The following is a 13786-nucleotide window of genomic DNA, read 5'->3' as shown; positions in this document are numbered from 1 at the left end:
TTAATAATTGAAGTTTGATTGAAGTTTGATGAGAATGCTCAATGTGGCGAAGATGATATTGAAACTACTTGAATAGCAATACACTCTCAATTATAATAAAAGAATTATGATGAACACAATTTAAAATGCAAAACTATATTTGTCGAGACATTATATTCCCCCTACAAATAATAGAACTATGTTTTGAGGTTAGTTCAATGCATTTACATCAAGTTTTCGATTTTCTGTTAATTATTCATTGAGGTTAGTTCAATGTAGTTATTACATCTAGTTTCCAATTTCCGATTAATTATTCTTTGAGGTTAGTTCAATGCAATTGCATCAAGTTTCTGATTTTCCGTTAATTATTCTTTAAGGTTAATTTAGTGCGCAGTTGCATCAAGTTTATGAATTCGTTAGTTATTCATTAAGGTTAATTTAGTGCGATTGCATCCAGTTTTCGATATTTCGTTAATTAGTTTTTGAGATTAGTTCATTGCATTTCCATCCAGGTTCTAATTTCTCATTAATTACTCTTTCATATTAGTTCAATACATCTGCATCCAATTTTTGATTTCCAGTTAATTATTTTTAGAGGTCAGTTCGATGTTCAATGCATTTGTATCTAGTTTCAAATTTATGGTTATTTATGCTTTGGAGTTAGTTTAACCCATCTGATTTCTGATTTCTTGTTAACTATTATTTGAAGTTATTTCAATGCATTTGTATTAAGTTTCTGATTTTCCGTTAAATATTCTTCAAGATATTGCATCCAATTTATGATTTACCATTAGTTAATCTCTTATTTTAGTTTAATGCAGTTGCATCCAGTTTCTGATTTTTCGTTAATTATTTTTTGAGGTAAGCTCAATATAGTTGCATCTAATTTTCGATTTCTAGTTAATTGTTCTTTGAGGTTAGTTCAATGCATTTGCATCAAGTTTTCGATTTCCCGTTAATTATTTTTTTAGGTTAGTTCAATGTAGTTGGATCAAATTTATGACTTCCCATTAATTATTCATTGAGATTAGTTCAGTACAGTTACATCTATTTTTCGATGTTTCGTTAATTAGTCTTTGAGATTAGTTCATTGCATTTGCATACAGTTTATGACTTCCCGTTAATAACTCTTTGAGGTTAGTTCAATATATCTGCATCTAGTTTTTGATTATTTATGTTTTGAGGTTAGTTCAATGCAATTACATCCGGTTTCTGATTTTTCGTTAACTATTCTTTGAGGTTATTTCAATGGTTAATGCATTTGCATCTAATTTCCGATTTTCCGCCAATTATTCTATGAGGTTAGTTCAACGTAGTTGCATTCGGTTTTTTATTTTATATTAATTATTTGTTGAGATTAGTTCAATGCATTTGCATCCAGTTTTCGATTTTCCGTTAATTATTATTTGAAGTTTGTTTGATGTATTTGCATACCGTTTCCAATTTTCCGTTAAATATTTATAAAGGATTTGCATCCAATTTATAATTTCTCGCTAGTTATTCTCTGACGTTAGTTTAATGCAGGTACATCCAGTTTCCGATTTTTAGTTAATTACTTTTTGAGTTTGGTTTATTGTATTTGCATAAAGTTTCTGATTTCCTATTAATTACTCTTTAAGCTCAGTTCAATGTCTTTGAATCCAGTTTCCGATTTTCTTTTAATTATCCAATGTGGTGTGTAATACCAACTTCAAACATGACATAAAAATAAATTATGTTTCATTTACTATGTGGGATCGTCATAAAAAATTATCCATTTCCCGATTTCCCGTTAATTATTCTTTAAATTATACATGACTCACTATGTAGGATCTTCAAAGATTATCTACGAACGTGTGATGTTATATTAATTATTCTGAAAAATATTTGCAACTATATATACATAACTATTATATATGAATATTATATTGATCACTCATCCAAATTTCTTATAACGTGAAATCCCCGCTATCCATTTAAAAAAAAGAACTCGCTCTTGATAAAACCCTTCAACTTCATTTTGTTGTTTAATAATAGAAGTTTGATTGAAGTTTTGTGAGATTGCCTAATAAGACGAAGTTCATTGAAGCTACTTGAATAGCAAGGCGTTCCCAATCATACGAAAATAGATAAGATAAACACTATTTTAAATGCAAAACTATATTTATTGAGACATTCCAACAACATATAACACAACTATGTTTTGAGGTTAGTTTAATGCATTTGCATCCAGTTTCTGATTTTCAATTCTGTTATTTATTTTTTTATGTTAGTTCAATGCAGTTGCATTTAGTTTTCGATTTTCCTTTATTTATTTTTTGAGGTTAGTTCAATGCATTTACATCTAATTTCCTATTAATTGTTCTTGGAGGTCAGTTCATTGCATTTGCATCCAATATTTGATTTCCCGTTAATTATTCTTTGAGATTTTTTTAATACATTTGCATCCAGTTTTTTATTTTTTGTTTATTATTCGATAAGGTTGCATTTGCATATAGTTTCAAATTTCTCGTTAATTATTGTTTGAGGTTAGTTCAATGAATTTGCATCCAGTTTTCGATTTTCCGTTAATTATTTCTTGAGGTTAGTTCAATGCATTTGTATCTAGTTTATTTTTTGAGATTAGTTCAATGCAGTTGCATCCGATTTCCGATTTCCCATTAATTATTATTTAAGATTAGTTCTACACATTTGCATCATGTTCCCAATTTATAGTTACTTTTTCTTTGATGTTAGTTCAATGCAATTGCATCCAGTTTCCGATTTTCCATTAATTTAATCATTGAGGGTTAGTTCAATGCATTTCCAACCAGTTTTCGATTTCCCAACAATTATTTTTTTATGTTAATTCGATGTATTTGCATCCAAGTTTTGATTTCCGTTAATTATTCTTTAAGGTTAGTTTAATGCAGTTGTATACATAGTCCAATTTCCCATTAATTACTTTTTAAGATTAGTTAGTGTTTTCATTTGTATCAAGTTTTCAATTTTTCATTAAATATTATTTGAGGTTAGTTCGATGCATTTGCATCCAGTTTTCAGTTTCCCATTAATTGTTCGTTGAGTTTAGTTTCATATAGTATTGGGTGTACACTTAGTTTCATGTTGTCCGCTTAGTTTTGGGTGTACACTTAGTTTTTAGTGTACACTGTTACTTATTTTATGATTAGTTGACTTTTATTTTTCCTTTTTTGTCTCAGTCACATGTGAGGTTAACAAATGTAGAAAGTAAATGTTCAGGCAACTCAATTCATTTTTTCCTTCGATATTTCGTTGTCTTTTTCTAGAAAGAAACTTTGTTATGTTAAACTTCACCTAAGATTAGTGTGAAAACTATTCTTTGTGGCGTAAGAGTTTTATGGTGGAAGCTATTGTTTTTAGCAATTTAGTTTTTTTGTCTCCTATTTTTTTTTCGTAATTAGCTATATCGTTTTAGGAAAAATTGGAGAATGTGTGAAACTCTAAATGGGATTGTTTCATTCTTTATATTATATTTTTTTGTAATTAGTAATAGAGTTTAGAAAAAACTGGAGTCGATGTGAGTACTCAAATTACCTGATTTTTCCATATTAGTCTCTTACTTTTTCGTAATTAGCCAAAGAATTTAACAAATATTGGAGACTCTGTAAATGCTAAAAAAATAGAGCCAAGATATATCTATAATATATATCTAAAGACTTCCAGCCCATTTTGCCAAAATATGAGCTGACCCATTACACTCTCGGGGCAAATCTAAATAATAGTGAATTAAAACTACTAGAAAGACTAATAATATGTTGTAAAGCTGGTTGCCATGTCCAAGAGGATGCTGCATCGAAGTTGCGACATGCTTGTATCATCATTTTTGCATCTCTTTCCAAAATGACCTCTTTCCATTGCTTATGAGCAGCAAAATCTACTGCTAGTTCTGCTGCTAAGGCTTCCGCTTCACCAGGGATAGAAGCTCTGACCCTGCCAACCTTCCCACCAAGATACTCACCATCACTCTGTTCCTGCTAACAACAACTACATTTGCATGAGAGCAATCACTGTAATAACTTGCATTAAAGTTAACTTTGCAGGAGCCAGGTGGTGGCTCTATCCAACTTTGTTCCGTAGGTTGGGAATAGTTTTCCTCTGCATCAATTTCAGAGACTTCAATTCCAGTAATAGAGAAAGCAAGATTCCAGTTCTGACATATAACATAAGCATGATGTAGAACAGATTGTTGACTAATCACTTGCTTATGCAACGCGGTAGATCAATAGCTCTCAATACTCACAACCAAGAACAGACAATCTCTATTCTGTTTAATTAATCAAATCAAAAACTAACTTTCCAAAACCCTAACTAAGCCATGATATAGGCATTCCAAAGTACTTACGAAAATAAAAGGACTGGACTTTTGCATTGCTACACGCACAAGGCCCACAACTACTGAAATAAAACTAACACCCGAAACTTAAAACCAACTCTGACAGGTTTATTCCACTGCTACATTGCATTGCTCTGATAGGGCTGATACTGCATTATTCTCCCCTTCTTGGAACCTCGAATTTGGAACGTCATCACCCAACGAATCATCAGCATGAAAAGGACGAAGGTGCTTCACATTAAAGACATCAAAAGTGCGGATATGGCTCGATAACTGCAATTAGTAGGCATTAGGATTGATCTTGCGAATCACTTCGAAATAGCCAATTTTACGAGGACCTAGCTTAGTGTAAGTGATAATCATAAAATGAATAGCTTACCTACGAAATGAACGATGAAATCAAAACGTAAGTAAACTAAACTATTTATGTTGCTATGTTATCAAAGTTTCCTACTCTCAATTCTATCGAAATAGAGTGGAGTAACAAATTCGTTCCACTCCTAGTTCTCTAGCATGGGATGTTTTCTAGTTAACTAATCGGTCTTAAGTCTATGAGAGTTTTACGAGGGGGAATTATACTACGATGCAATATGAAATTGATTATTTTAATTTAAACTACGAATGCTATGGAAATATGATTGTTTTTGAATCTAGATAAAGGATTAGAGGGGAATTGAATTCACCTCGAATCCAACTTAATAACCTAGCATAGATTGTTGTATCTCGATTCTTACGTTCTTACGGCAAGAATTTCGAGTTCTAATCCCTAGTGTTCGTGGCATTTCTACCAAATACTAACTAGCATGTGAGGTCGATCCACCCATTCTCTCAGAAAACCACGACCTTCTAGAGTGGAATAGAATCTACAAACAATTATACACTAACAACTAAGTTTTCATCAAGGCTTCATCAACCCCTCTAATGGAGGTTTTAGCCTTGATTCATCAAACTAACATTTCCCATTGAATCTAAACTAAACATGATATAAAGAATTGAAATTTACTTAATTAAACAATAATGAAATCTAATTTAATGACTAAAATGAAATAAAGACAGGAATTGAAATTAGATCTAGAAATGAAAATGACAAAATTGAAATTGATAAAAATACTACTTTATTGATCTAATCAAATGAAGAACAAGATTCAAAGGTTTAATCTAATACAATGAATTGAAACTAATTAAACTAAGTTCTAAAACTAATTAATGGAGGCTAACTAATCTAGGTCTAACTATCTACCATTAACAAAGAGTGAAGCTTTGGTTTTTATACTCTCAGATCCAAAAATCGTGCATGAGCTTGGAGCCATGTTTTGGGCGAGAATCAGGCCCAAAACCCAATTCTTTCGATCAAAAAAGGCCTCTTCAGTGCAGTTCGCTTCAACAGACTTTTCGTCCACTTTTGCTCCTCTGATTGGGTCAAGGCTTAGACCATTGGAAAGCTCTTTTCGAGTCGGTCGTTTTGACATAAGGTAGGCCCAATTCGAGGTCTGAGTCCAAAGATATGGTCTTACCTTTCGGAAGTTCTATTGACTTTGTATATTTGTTTTACGCGTGGACTTTGACTTTTCAGCTTTGGCCGGGCTTTAGAAAGGCTTTGTCTTCTTGAATCTTGGCCTTTAATCACGGAACTCCTTAGTAACCGACCTTTGCTCCTTTATCTCGCTAAAGTGGCACATTTCGCACATAATGGACTTTGAAGCTCGAAATGCATAAAAACCGTGTCGGTGTTAACTTCTTAATTATTACTCACATAATTGGTCTAAAAGTATGACTATAGTATTACGGGGTTAAAACTACAGTTTTGGGCTCTTATCCGATAAGTACCGGCAAGAACACGATCCTTAGTAAGGGCGACCCCACGAAATCACCTACTTCAAAGGTAACAACCTTATAAGAACGGTGTTTATCGTACCACACCTTATACTTGGAATTAGAAGCAACTAAATGTTGTCAATTGCAGACTTGGATCTCCGAAATCGTAATAAACTCATCCGTTCTGTCCCATGAATACGAAGTTAAATCTTGTATCCATAAGCGGGGAGCAAGGTCAATAGGAGAGTGAGGATTGAACCCATAGACAACTGAAAGGGGCTATATCTTTAATCGCGAATTGACATAGCGATTAAACTATTATGTCCATTAATTCTGCGAAATCGGTTCATGTTCCCAAATCTAAATTTTTTCACATTATTACCAACCAAACTACGAAGATGATTACCCAAAGAACGGTTCACCTAAATTCACCGCCCATCCGTCAAGGAGGGTCATATGCACTACTAAAATGCGTTGATTGTGACACAACTTCCACAAACTCCGACCGAAATGGCTCAAAAACTTCGTATCTCTGTCCGACACAATCGATTCAGGAAGGCCATGAAGACGATAAACATCACAAAAGAAAAGCTGAGCCACATTCACAGCATCAGTTGTCTTCTTACACGCAATGAAGTGAGGCATTTTGGAAAACCGGTCAACAACCACAAACATAGAATCCATACCCCGCTGAGTTCTAGGCAAACCCACAACAAAATCCATACTAATATCAACCCAAGGCCGAGAAGGAACAGGCAACGACATATATAAACCAGCATTGGTTGAATTGCCCTTAGCCACCTGACAAATACAACAACGATCCACAAACCGGTGCACGTCCTTAGTCATGCTAGGCCAGAAATAAGAATAAGAAATCAGCTGATAGGACTTATCACGCCCAAAATGTCCCTCTGAATGGACCTCCTGAATAATTTTCAAGCAAAGACTACAATCTGGAACGCATAAACGACCCTTAAACAAACAACCATCATGCAGAAGATAATCTGAGCGCTTACTAGCCTGTATATCTGCCAAGATAGGCGAAAAGAAGGGATCGTCAACTAGAAGCTCACGGAAACTATTAATGCCCACCACCTGTGTCCGCATAGTAATCAACAAAGAGAAACGCCTACTCAGTGCATCTGCCACCCGATTCTGAGCCCCAGATGTATGCTTCAGAACAAAAGTAAAATCCTGCAGGTAACTAGACTAATGAAGGTGCCGAGCACTAACTTTATCCTGATTCCCAATATGTTTCAAAGCCTCATGATCCGTATGCAACACAAACTCGTGAATTAAGTAGTGTCGCCAATGTTTAAGCGTCTGAAGGATAGCATAGAACTCCAAATCATAAGCACAGTAATTCTGTCGTGCACCTGTCAACTTCTCGCTAAAATAAACCACAGGCCTACCATTCTGAGACAGAACGCTCCAATGCCAACCTTTAGAAGCATCGGTATGAAGCTCAAAAGGGACCGAGAAGTCGGGTAAGGCAAGGATGGGAGGGTGATCAGTTTCTGTTTGATCAACTCAAAGCTTGTCTCAGCCGCATCAGTTCACACAAAGGCACCCACTCGTATACAAGCAGTAATTGGTGTTGTCAAAGTGCTGAAATTAGGAATAAAACGCCTATAAAATGAGGCAAACCCATGGAAGCTGCGGCAATCATGCAAACTGGTAGGACAAGGCCACCGCCTAACAACACCCACTTTCTCTTCATCCACCGAAATGCTATCCTTAGAAACAACATACCCCAAGAAAAGAACCTGGTCCACACAAAAAGAACACTTCTGAGGTGCAGCATATAATTATGCTCTGTGCAAAACAGTAAAGACATCATGCAACTGCCGTAAGTGCGTTTTCAAATTCTTATTGTAAATCAGAACGTTGTCGAAGTAAACAACAACACAGTTGCCAATGAAAGGCTTAACACCTGATTCATTACTCGCATGAAGGTACTAGGCACATTGGAAAGTCCGAAGGGCATAACCATCCACTCAAACAACCCCTCCCGAGTCTTGAATGCGGTTTTCCACTCATCCCCAATCCGTATCCTTATTTGATGATAACCACTCTTCAAATCCAGTTTAGTGAACACCATTGCCCCGTGTAACTGATCTAACAAGTCATCTAGTCGAGGTATTGGGAAACGGTAATTGATAGTAATTTTGTTAATGGCGCGACTTTTATTTGTCCACACACATACGCCAGGTGCCATCCTTCTTTGGTGTTAAAAGGGTTGGGACCGCACTGGGGCTAAGGCTCTCCCTGACATGCCCCTTCTCCAGTAATTCCGCCACCTGTCGCTTGAGTTCCTCATATTCTCTAGGACTTATGCGATAATGAGGGCGATTTGGCAGACTAGAACCAGGGACGAAGTCGATGTGATGTTGGATGTCCCGTAGAGGTGGTAATCCCTTGGGTAAATCAGCAGGGAACACATCTTGGAAATCACCCAACACACCCTTAACACATTCAGGGACGTCACCCACAAATCCACTGGCCTGGCCCAAGAGCAAGAACATGACACCCGAATCAGCCATCTCTACTTCAAAGCCACGCCGAGACAACAAGGCAGCCAAGTTAATGTTCACAGCACTCGGTTTAGTCACAATCTCCTTGCTCGGCATCAATACAATCCGAACTGTCTCAACATAGAAGCTATATGTATTAAGGCGGTCATCATGTACCGCACTCCTGTCAAACTGCCAAGGTCTACCCAACAGTAGGTGACATGCATCCATCGGAACCACATCACACCAAACCTTGTCCTTATACTTAACACCAATCGAAAAACTAACCAGACAACGTTTAGATACAATTACCTCGTAGTCTTACTCAACTAGGACAGAATATATGGCTTGGGATGTTTTCAACAGGTAACTTCAACTTCTTGATAGCATCTTTGAAATCACATTCTCCACGACTTCGGAATCAATGACAAGCCGACGCGGACCTTCCCCAATTATGCGCTAGAATGAAAAATGTTGGTGCGCAACCACCCATCACCACTCTCCTCCTTTGGGGCAAAAACGGACTGGCGACTACCAATGACTCACCACGATCACCATGAACAACCTCCTCTATTGGTTCCTCGTCACCCACATCAAAAAGAGGATTGTCAAAATCGTGCAGCTGTTCCTCAGTCGTCTGGTCATCAGCATCCGCAAACAAATTTCGCTTTTTACAAGACGAAGCAATGTGACCCTTTTCCCCGTAGCTGAAACATGTTGTCTCCTTGAACCGCGGATTCCCACCTGGCACAGTTGGAACTCTGTTTGGCGTCCCAACAATAGGCCGAGAATTTGTAACTGGAGTAGTAAATCCACCCCTTCGTGAAAATTGTTTCTCAAGGCACAAAGCACGCTGATGGGCTTCAGAGACCGACCATGGGTCGAACAGGTTGAGTGTGTCATGAAAATTCTGCCGCAATCCTCCAATATAACGGTGAACCAGTTGTTCATCATTCTCCATTAACTCTGCCCGCACCACTAACTAATTAAACTCTTATGTATATTCATCAATGGATCGAGACCCTTGTCGAAGGCTTTGGAGGCGATTGTACAGATCGCGCTTATAGTTATATGGTAAGAAAACCGCACGCATATGTTTCTTTAGCTTATCCCAAGATGCGATTTTGGTCTTACCTTGACGGTTTCTCGTGGTTTTCACCTGTTGATACCATGCAGAAGCCCTTCCCTGGAATCTCGTGACCACAAGGGGAACCCGTTTGTTCTCAGGTACCTCTTTGAACTCAAGAATCTCCTCTACCGTACAGATCCAATCAATAAGTTCATCTGGCTGCAGATTACCCTGAAATTCAGAAATTTCCACTTTGATGCCAGACTCCCAACGCCTATTTTCATGGTTTGCTTGTCGAACTATCGGAACAAAAGGATTAACATCCTCCCCACCGCTATCCTCTTCCTTCGTTAATGCGGGAACGATGGCGATGGCGGGCTCGGCTTCTTCTTTGGAGAGACCGCCAATTAGGCGGTGGAGCATCAACCTGCCGTTGGAGATCGGCCACACAATCTCGCTCATACACATCTTCTAAGGGATCCATCCTCTGACCTCTCCCACGACCGGTTGCTATGCTTCTCGCTCGAGGCATGATGTCAGGAAGTCTTATGGCTCTGATACCAGATTATGTAATGCGGTAGATCAATAGCTCTCAATACTCACAACCAAGAACAGACAATCTCTATTCTGTTTAATTAATCAAATCAAAAACTAACTTTCCAAAACCCTAACTAAGCCATGATATAGGCATTCCAAAATACTTACGAAAATAAAAGGACTGGACTTTTGTATTGCTACACGCAGAAGGCCCACAACTACTGAAATAAAACTAGCACTCGAAACTTAAAACCAACTCTGACAGGCTTATTCCACTGCTGCATTGTATTGCATTGCTCTGACAGGGCTGATACTGCATCACTTGCCCAGTGAATCTTTTGTTGTTCCTAGCCTGCCAAATAGCATCCATAATGGCACAAAATAGAGTGGGAGAGCATATGTTATCAATGTCTGGTGATTTCTTTATACTGAGACACAACTGAAGCCACCTATGAACCATGAAGTCCTTTGCATCAGTTCTGATACAAAGACTTGAGAGAAACCAAATTTCTCTTATCAAAGGACAGAGAAAGAATAAGTGATAAAGATCCTTTAAAGTATTGTTACAAAAACAACACATGGGGTCAATGTTTAGGTGATGTGAGATTAAGACATCCCATATGGGAAGAATGTTTTGAGAGGCTTTCGAGATAAAATTTTGTACTCTTGCAGGCATTTGAAGTTTCCAGACTTTGGGATATAGACTACAGCTAGGAGAGCTAGAGGAAGCTTGTGACATATACCCTTTGAGATCTCTGGGTATGCTAACTTGCCTAAAAACTCCCCTTTTTTTGTATATTGCCAAATAATTCTATCAGGAATAGTTGGTCGGGCTTTAGTATCTATGATTGCACAAATGAGTGGTCCTGGTAGAAAGCTAAGAAGAGATTCATTCCAAGTACCTCCTAGCAACAATGCATCTTTGACATACACACATGCATCATACTAGAAGTTAATACTACTCCCATTCCCTACTTGCCATATCATACCTTTAGCAACAACTGCCTTTGCCTTTAATATGCTTCGAAACATGTAGGAAGCATCTGTGGGTTTCCTATTATCTTTAGCCATTGGGTGCAGAAACCTCTCATACTTTGCTCTCATTATTTTTGTCCAGATACAATCATCTCCCATCAAGATTTTCAAGTACAGTTTAACCATCAGGGCTACATTCATTTCCTTAAAACTCCTCAAGCCCAAACCACCATCATCTTTTTTCTGACATATATCCTCCCACTTACAAGTATGAACAACCTTAGAATTAGGAGAGCCTTTCCACCAGAAATCTCTGCAAAGTTTGTCCAATCTATCGGTTATGGAGATAGGTATTGCAAAAGATGACAGAGTATATAGGAATGGTCTGAGCCACTATTTTTATCATGGTAGTTCTGCCGGCTTGGGAGAGAAGACTTGCCTACCAACCTTCAATGGCTTTTGTGACTTTATCAGCCAGGAAAGAAAAATCTTGTACCTTAGAAGCTGAGAAAGTTAAAGGTGAGCCTAGATAAAACTCTTTGAGCCCAGTCGAGTTGATGCAAAGCAGCAAAGGATTGATTTGATAATTCTTTGCTGGTGACAATGAGTGTTTGGGCTAAATGAAACACATGATTTATCATAATTGATCAGTTGCTCAGAAGCTTCACAGTAGTCATCTAGAATGTCACTCACCACCTCCACATCCTTAACACATGTTTTGCGGAAAACTATCAAATCATCAGCATACAACATGTGTGATATACGAGGAGCTCTTCTTGATATTTTCAAACTTGAGAGAATGTCATATTGCTCAGCTTTGATAAACAGTCTTGATACGGCCTCTGAGACTATAATGAAAAGGTATGGTGATAGAGGGTCACCCTGCCTAAGGCCTCTCGAAGGAAGAATGGTTTTCATGGGAATCCCATTCACTAGTACATTATATTGTACTATCGAGAGATAAACATTTATAAGTCTGGCCCATTTTTGAGAAAAGCCTAAGCTTTGGAAAATTTGAAAGATAAAAGTCCACTCAACTCTGTTATATGTCTTGGCCATATCCAATTTAATGGCACACCAACCTATTTTCCATATTTTCATGCCCTTAATCTTATGCAGGATCTCATGCATCACTCCTACGTTATCTCCAATGGCTCTATTAGGTGCAAAGGCACCCTGATTAGGTGAAATGATTGTAGGTAAGAGAGACTTGAGCCTATTTGCCAAGATTTTTTAGATGATCTTATATATGACATTGCACAAACTTATAGGTTTGAAGTTTTGGATTTTAATGGGATTGGACACTTCGGGAATGAGAGTTATGAATGTCTTGTTTAGAGTTGTACCAAAATGTTCTTCTCTAAAAAATGTTTGCACCACTTCAATGACTTCTTTCTTAACCACATTCCAAAATTTCTTATAGAATAGGGGCTAAAAGACATTTGGGCCCAGAGCTTTTAGGTTACTCATTTTTTTAAGGACCTTGAAAATTTATGTGGGAGATGGAATGGAAGTAAGTTTAAGATTGGGATCATCATGGATGGTAGGATTGAAAAGGGAGATGATGTTCTGATTAGTAGGGGGGGATGATGTAGAAAAAAGATCAGAGAAGAAAGAATTCACTGTATGCTCAATAACTTTAGTATCACTTGACCAAGTTCCTACTTCTCCTATAAGAAGCATATGTGTGAAAAAATCTAGTGTTTTTGTCACCACATTTAATCCTGGTATTTCTAGAATTTTGTCTCCAGTACTCTAGAACTGCTCTTCCCTCAAGAATAGTTCTTCTAGAGTAGCTCTGGTGCTCACAATGGAAAGAGTAGCGGCATCAAGTAGGCCTGAGATCATTCAGGGATGCCAATTTATTTTCACACACTCTAATCTGGTGAAAAATGTTCCCAAAAGTTTGTTTATTCCAAAAAGATAAGGATGTTTGTAAGTTTGTAATTTTTGAGCTAAGAATAAACGAAGGGGATCCTGATATGGCTAGGCTCCAGGCTTCTTTTATTACTTGTAAACAGGAAGGTTCCCTAACCCATATTTCTTGAAATATGAAAGGTCTTTTTTTGGATTTTTGTTTTAGGAAAAAATTAAGATGTAAAATAAGATGGTCTGAGGCAGCATTGGGGATATGGTGTATCTTAACTTGGGGAAACAGATTAAACCAATCTGTATTGGCAAGAGCTCTGTCTAATCTTTCTTTGACATTGGCAAAACCTCTCCTATTATTGCACCAAGTGAATTTTGGTCCAGAGAAACCAAGATCAACAAGATTCAAATCAGAAGTTAAATATTGGAATTCCTGTAGAGCTTTGAGATTAACTCTATTCCCTCCCATCTTCTCATCCATACTTGGAATAGCATTAAAATCTCCCCATAACAACCAAGGTCCCATGCAACTAGAAGCTACAGTAGGTAAATGATCCCAAACTAACATGCGTTATTTGTAACAGGATGTCCATAGACTAGAGTAATAAAGATGTCGTTTGAGAATTTACATGTCACTGCATATTTGCTGGCTCCAATAATTTCCCAATCGATCTTGTCCTTGTAAAGCAAAGCCAA

This window comes from Coptis chinensis, chromosome 5 (genome assembly GCF_015680905.1).
Source record: "Coptis chinensis isolate HL-2020 chromosome 5, ASM1568090v1, whole genome shotgun sequence".
Taxonomy (NCBI): Eukaryota; Viridiplantae; Streptophyta; class Magnoliopsida; order Ranunculales; family Ranunculaceae; genus Coptis; species Coptis chinensis.
The sequence above is the reverse complement of the archived record's forward strand: the minus strand, read 5'-3'. Positions refer to the sequence as shown.